This window comes from Vigna unguiculata, chromosome 1 (assembly GCF_037176805.1).
Source record: "Vigna unguiculata cultivar grain cowpea cultivar isolate G323 ecotype 2 chromosome 1, ASM3717680v1, whole genome shotgun sequence".
Taxonomy (NCBI): domain Eukaryota; kingdom Viridiplantae; phylum Streptophyta; class Magnoliopsida; order Fabales; family Fabaceae; genus Vigna; species Vigna unguiculata.
The window spans coordinates 51271-57902 of record NC_140792.1 but is presented as its reverse complement, the minus strand read 5'-3'; the positions used below and the strand labels follow the sequence as shown (position 1 = coordinate 57902).

At 30.1% G+C, this 6632-nt stretch overlaps 1 long non-coding RNA gene across 1 annotated transcript; it reads left to right on the top strand.

Annotated features, from left to right (window-relative positions):
* The first annotated feature begins 5697 nt into the window (after window positions 1-5697).
* On the top strand, window positions 5698-6190 carry LOC146888551 (uncharacterized). The gene is made up of 3 exons (XR_014993815.1): window positions 5698-5866; window positions 5967-5986; window positions 6071-6190. It is a non-coding gene; the product is annotated as an uncharacterized LOC146888551 (long non-coding RNA).
* Window positions 6191-6632: the final 442 nt, after the last annotated feature.

Sequence of the window (6632 nt, the reverse complement as noted above, 5' to 3'; positions counted from 1 at the left end):
AGCGTGTTTTCATACTGGAAAAATAAATTTGTTTGTATATAATATAAAAATGCATTAATATTTTTATAATTATTGTTATATTTAAATAAAAAATATATATTTAAGTGTTATAATTATGTATAATTAGTATCTAAATAAATAATTTGATAATATTTAGATGTAAATTTATTTGCTTTAAATTGTAAAATTGATTAGTGATGTTTAGTTAAACCATATAAAAAGTTGAGGTGGAGTTTACACTTTTCAATATAAAATATAACCATAAGATATTTTAGGAATCCCGAACAAAATAATAATAATATTATTAATAACATTAGTATTAATAATAAAAGTAAGGGTTAAATATGTTTTGGGTCTCTCAAGTTCAAGTGAATTTTGAAATTAGTTCATCTTCAAAACTTTATACCAATTTAGTCCTTCATTTTTAGAAATGTGTGAATTTAGTCATTCTTACCAAAATTTGTTAAGTTTATTTGACATTTTAAACGCATTTTATGATAATATTTGAGTTAACATTGAAGCGAAATTGTGCTAAACGGTGTAAACAATTAAATACTATCATGAAATGTGCTTGAAACGTCAAATAAATTTAACAAAATTTAGTTAAAAATATTAAATTCACGCATTTTTAAAGATGAATGACTAAATTGGTCAAAAGTTTTGAAGAGGAACTAATTCCAAATTCACTGAAACTTGAAGGACAAAAAACATATTTAACCCTAAAAGTATTAATAATACTGAATATTGATTAATACTAATATTAACATTAATACTAATAATAATAATAATAATAATAATAGTATGGATCCTGTAAAAAAGAATAATAGTATGAAAATAATTAAATAACTAATCACAAGTATTCTTAGTAATAAATTAATTAAAAATAAATAATATTTATTTCAGAATAATAATAATAATAATAATAAAATTTTTTAATAATAATGTTAATAATTATACTAATGTAATATAACCTATGATGCATGAATACGATACGTGTATCAGATACATCACGTATTTGATATGTCGATACGTTTATTTTGAAAATAATAAGATATGATACGTGATATATGAATATTGAAAAGTGTATATAATTCTTAAAAACATAATAAATATAAGATTGTTATTATGTCAATCCAAATTAAACCATATGTACTAAAGTCTCAACATAAAAAATATAAATTATTATCATCATAAAAATATCATTACTACAAGAAAACTTTTAAATAATGATCAATTTTAGTAACAAAAAATATGTTAGAGACCAATTTTCTAATTAGAAACCAATTATTTTAGTAGTCAAAACCTCCTTGGTAGCTAATGTTAGTGACCAATTTAGAAATTAATTTATAATAAAAACTATTTTAGTTATCAATTTAGAGACTAATTATAATTTATTGAGCTATTTTAGTTGTCAGTAGTGTTTAGTTTATAAATTGGTACATAAATTGATCACTACAGTGACTAATTATTTTTTGTCACTAAAATTGGTCATTATTCAAAGATTTTCTTGTAGTCTACTATGACTTTGTAAATGACATACTTAATTGATAAGTATTGATAAAATATCTTAAAGTATCATATACGGATACATGTCGAATATGGATACGTGTCAGACACGTATACTTGTCGGACACCTCGAATTGAAGTATCGGTGCATTATACAAAACAACTAATAATAAGTATTGGCTGGTATTGAGACATATGCATATGTACGTTATTATTATTATTATTTAAAATTATATTAAAAAAATTAATATAATTATAAATAATATGATATTTTTTTATTAATATATAATCAAAGAATGAATGTTAGTTGTGCACACACATACCTGTATATAACTTGTAATTTAATTATATGTCGTAGCCTATGAAATTATTTTTAAAAATATAATTTATATGATCTATATAATATTTTATGATTAGATTAAATAAATTAAAGCTAACTCCTTTGTACCTAAAGCTTGTGCAAATGATACTAAGAAAATTTCTCTGGTCAATAAAATGTTAGAAAAATTTCTTTGGTCAATTTTTATCTCGTAAAAGAAAAAACTTTTACATCCATATCTATTATTTTTTAGCTATAATTATTACTTAGAACGTCAGGAAAATATGATAATTTTGGAAAAACATGTGACTTTGTCACTTTTCTTAATAAAAAACTGCTATTATGTAATTCAAATACACTTTATTGTGCTATAATTAGACCTTCAATCCAGATTCGTATCTTTCATTATGCATGCTCTATAAAATATTTTTTAAATTAAATAGATCCACACTAAAGTATAATGAAAACAACACTTTAATATTAAACATATTCATAGTAAAGTATAGTGATTTAGGAGAAAAAAAACTCCTAGCCAACTTTAGTGCATGCCTTTAAGAATGCACCCACAGTTACATGATCAGGATTGATGGGTCGAATCTATGATGAATTCATGAATGCAATTTATATGCACCGAAACAAAGATGTTGACAGCGTGTGGGATTTAAGGGAATTTGGCTTGAGTATGTCTCATTTTTGTTTTGTTAAACTTTCTCTGATAAATGAATTGTGTTTTGGATTTTCCATAAAACACAGCACCAGAAAACGCTGACAGATGCCTTAACTTTGAAGATTTTTCATATTTTTTGTACTAGACATATTTGAATGATTCTTTTTGCTACTTTTTCGTCCAGATGTTAAGAAAATTAGGCAAAAATCATAAGGTGATTCGGTACTATGAAGCATTACAGTTAAATCACACAAGAAAAGTGTGCGTTAAGACACAAGTGAAAACAGCAGCAAACTGGCACTGAAAAACGCAGAAAGTTGCCTCTACTTCAAAAATTTGTATAGAATTCAATTCTCAACATAATTGAATGATTCTTGTTGGAGAATTTTCGTCTATGACTTAGCTTTTCGAAGCAACAATCAACTTAAAATTTCGTGCACTGAGTCACTCATGACACTTCTCAAACAGAAGGTGTGCAGTGGAAAAAAGTTGAAAACAGAAGCAAAAGCAGAGTGAAGGGGGAAGATGTTCAATAGACAAATCAATTCGATTTGGAGCTTGATTATGATCTAGAATCAAGCATAGATGAAGATGAACATCTTAGGACACTCTAAGGCACAAACCAATCGGTGAAATGGCATTAAAACAGTAAGGAAAGCTGACTCAAACAACCACACGCATAGCATGAAGCTTCATTGCATTTTGGAGTGGAGTTTGGCACGGTTTCACTCAAGCAAGTGCAGAAAATGATTGTAAACGGTGGAAAATTGAAGAAACATGTAAAAGAAAGCATGAACAAGACATAGAACACAACTTGAACGGTGGAAATTGAAAAGAGAAAAAAATCACCGAATAAAAATGACAAGAAACACAATGGAAGCAATACAATGGTGCTGAAATGTAAAGGAAAGCTAGTAAATGATGTGAACCATAGCAAGCAAGGAAATCTACAAATAGAGTGTAGAACACTCTTGTAGTCTCATAGTTGCATGGAATCAATGGAGAAACACAATATAATAGACAATAAACGGTAAATGTGAGAGAAAAAAAGAAGAAGAAGATGATGATGAGAACAAGACGGAAAATGAAGGAAACACAAGACTAGGAAAGAACCTTACCAAACCTTGAGACACCATGGTTTGATGGCTCTTGATACCATTATGGTGGAACTTCAAAGGTGCATGAAAAGCTCCATGGGCAGCGGAAATGGATGAAGGAATGAAGGCAAGTTGGAAGGCACTTGCAAGCAATGGAAGGTGAAAGAGGTGATAGGATTTCCTAATCTATGCTAGCCTAAGGAAGGTGGCTAGAGGTAGAGAGAGGAAATCTCTAGAAAGTGGTAACTCTCAAAGGCAATAGAGGGAGGAGTGCTCTCAACTCAAGTTGCATCTATTGCATAAAATTTCAAGAGTGTCTACAAATGAGTGAAATTTTGGCTTTTATATGAAGCCATTTACACATGAGAAAGGAGAGCCTTTGGATGGAGTGGGCCTTGATCTTGGCCCTTAGATCAAGCTTGGAGAAGGAGGCTTGATCTTGGCCATTGGATGATGCCTTGGAAAAGGAGGAAGCATTCCTAACCCTTGGATGCTTTGGATCCATGAGGTGTAGGAAGAAGTGTTGACTTTCACTTAGTCCACCTTGGCTTTTTTGATAGCTCAGAGCCAAATCTCCTATTGGGCTTAGTCAAGCCCAATTTTATCAATTGAACTACTCATTGTTTGACTTATTATTCTAGAAAGCAAAGCCTAAACAATGGGCCAATATTATTGCTATTCTATTGCTCTTTGAGAAACCTCTTCAAATCTTCACATCTTCTTTGGCCCATGTGAAGAGTATGAGAAGCCCATGTGGGTTTGGGCCATCTTGAATGAAGCCCAATTGGATCTTTTTTAAGCATGCTCCTTATTATTGGGCCTTTGATGGGCTTGGGCTTGAAGGTGCATGTGGGTCATGTATTGGGCCTTGAGCATGATTTGGGCCTAGGCGTTGACCCAAGCTATAAGCCTTGTTGGGATCACATCAGGAGGAATGACCCAAATGTTTGCATATTAGCAAGTCGAAAATCTTTCATATTTTGTTGTGAAGAAAATTATTATAATAAGTTAATCTTGAATAAAGTGTAAGTTTTTTTTTATTTTTATTTTTCTCTATTATGAGTTTAGCGTATTTTGTCATGATTATTTTATTGTTTATTTTTTATTTTAACAAATATTCCATGTGATAATAAATGAAATATAATTTGATAATGATATTTTATTTGAGACTATAATTTTATATAATTTACTATTAAATTTTAATAAAAAATATTGTAGCAAAATTTAAATATTAAATTTAAAATTTATTTACAAATTTATAAATATTAAAATAAAAATTTAAATAGAATCAAATATGTTATTCTAATTTAACTATCAACATATCTATATAACTTTGGCTATCACTACAAAAAAAAATTGCATTTAACGAGGGTTATTTAGTGAAGGTTAATATAACCTTAGCGATGGATTAACTTAACTAAGGTTTTTAAAATTTCCATTAAATTCCAAAGGTTTAGTGTTAAACCTCTATAAAATATCAAAACCTTCGTTAAATTACAAAGGTTTAACTTTAAACCTCTAAAAAATAGTATAGGTTTTTAAAACCTCCCTTAAATTACAAAGGTTTAGTGTTAAACCTCTAAAAAATAGGTTTTTAAAATCTTTGCTAAATTACAAAGATTTAGTTTTAAACCTCTAGAAAATAGTCTAGGTTTTTTTCAAACTCCAAGTTCAAACTCCATAAAATGTATACAATTATTACTTATAATATTTTTTGCCAATTTATTTCTAGGAAAATATATGTAATGTTCCTTAAAATTTGTTTATTAAAAAAATACATGTAGATTATTTTCTTTTAAAAAAAGCCTTCTACAATTAATTCACGTGAATTTTGTTATATAAAATTATCCTAAACTAATTATACTTATTATGATTTATTTTTTAATAATTAAATTAAGTATTGTTATCAAATTAAAGAAAAGGTGTTTTATTTTTATGATAATTTTTATTTTAAAAAATATGAAAGTAATTTTATAATAAATAAAATTAATTTGTAGCAAACTAAAGATCCATTTTTCAAATTAGAAGACATTCTTCGTCTCACATCTGTCAAACCTTGTCCATCTTTTTTCTTCAACTACTTCACACGACCAAGACACAATACTTTTCGCACTTCCTAACAACAATCTTACGCATTTTGCTTTCTCCTTTGCTCTTGGCAACATCATTTTTTTCGGTCTTTGGCTCCTGGCACATAGGTTTGAATTTTGATATCAGTGGTTCACTCTCTTATAGGCACAGTGGTTCACTGTTCTCTCGTCTCCTCTATCAACTTTCGTATTTTTCTCGTGCCACACTATTCTTTTTTTTTTAGGGTTTATCATCATCTCATTCAATTAATGCTTCGTTTCCATTTCGTTTTCGTTTTCATTTTCAGGTGTTGGCTCCTCGGATAGGGTACTTACTTCTACTAATCTTGCTTGTAATCCATATTTTGAATTATTTTGAATAGACTTTTGTAAGCCCTTTCACGCGGCATAGGCATTGAGTGGCGGCGTTGAGAACGGCCTGACTGAGAAGCAGGAGAGTGACGACGACAAAGCTGTAGACGACGGAGGTTATGGCTTGCCCTAGTGCATCTTTAAGTTTATTGTTTGATTTCTGTACCACACCTAACCAAACTCAATCAAATAAGCAAACAATGCATCAAGGCAACCAAGCATTCAACCTAGGCCGAGTCAGTCTAACTTATACCGGACCTGGTCAATTTAACCATATAAATGATAACCCTCACGAACATGCCAGAGACAACCCAAGTACACGACCTGGGCCGCCATGGTCTCGAACTTAACTGAACAAGGGCTAAAGTAACAACAAAGTGGCCAACACGGATAGTACGCGGCCAAGGACGACATCTGACAAGCCAAGAAGTAAACAGATCAAACCGCTATCGAAGACTTAGTAAAATGGAAGCCCCTGCGTTCAATGGGCCTTAAGGGCCTGAGTTAGGGCCCAGGCCCACTCATAGCCCAGGTTAGGGCCCAAGCCAAGGCCCAACCCATTGGATAACCAGACATCATTAATGCTCTATAAATACGCATGG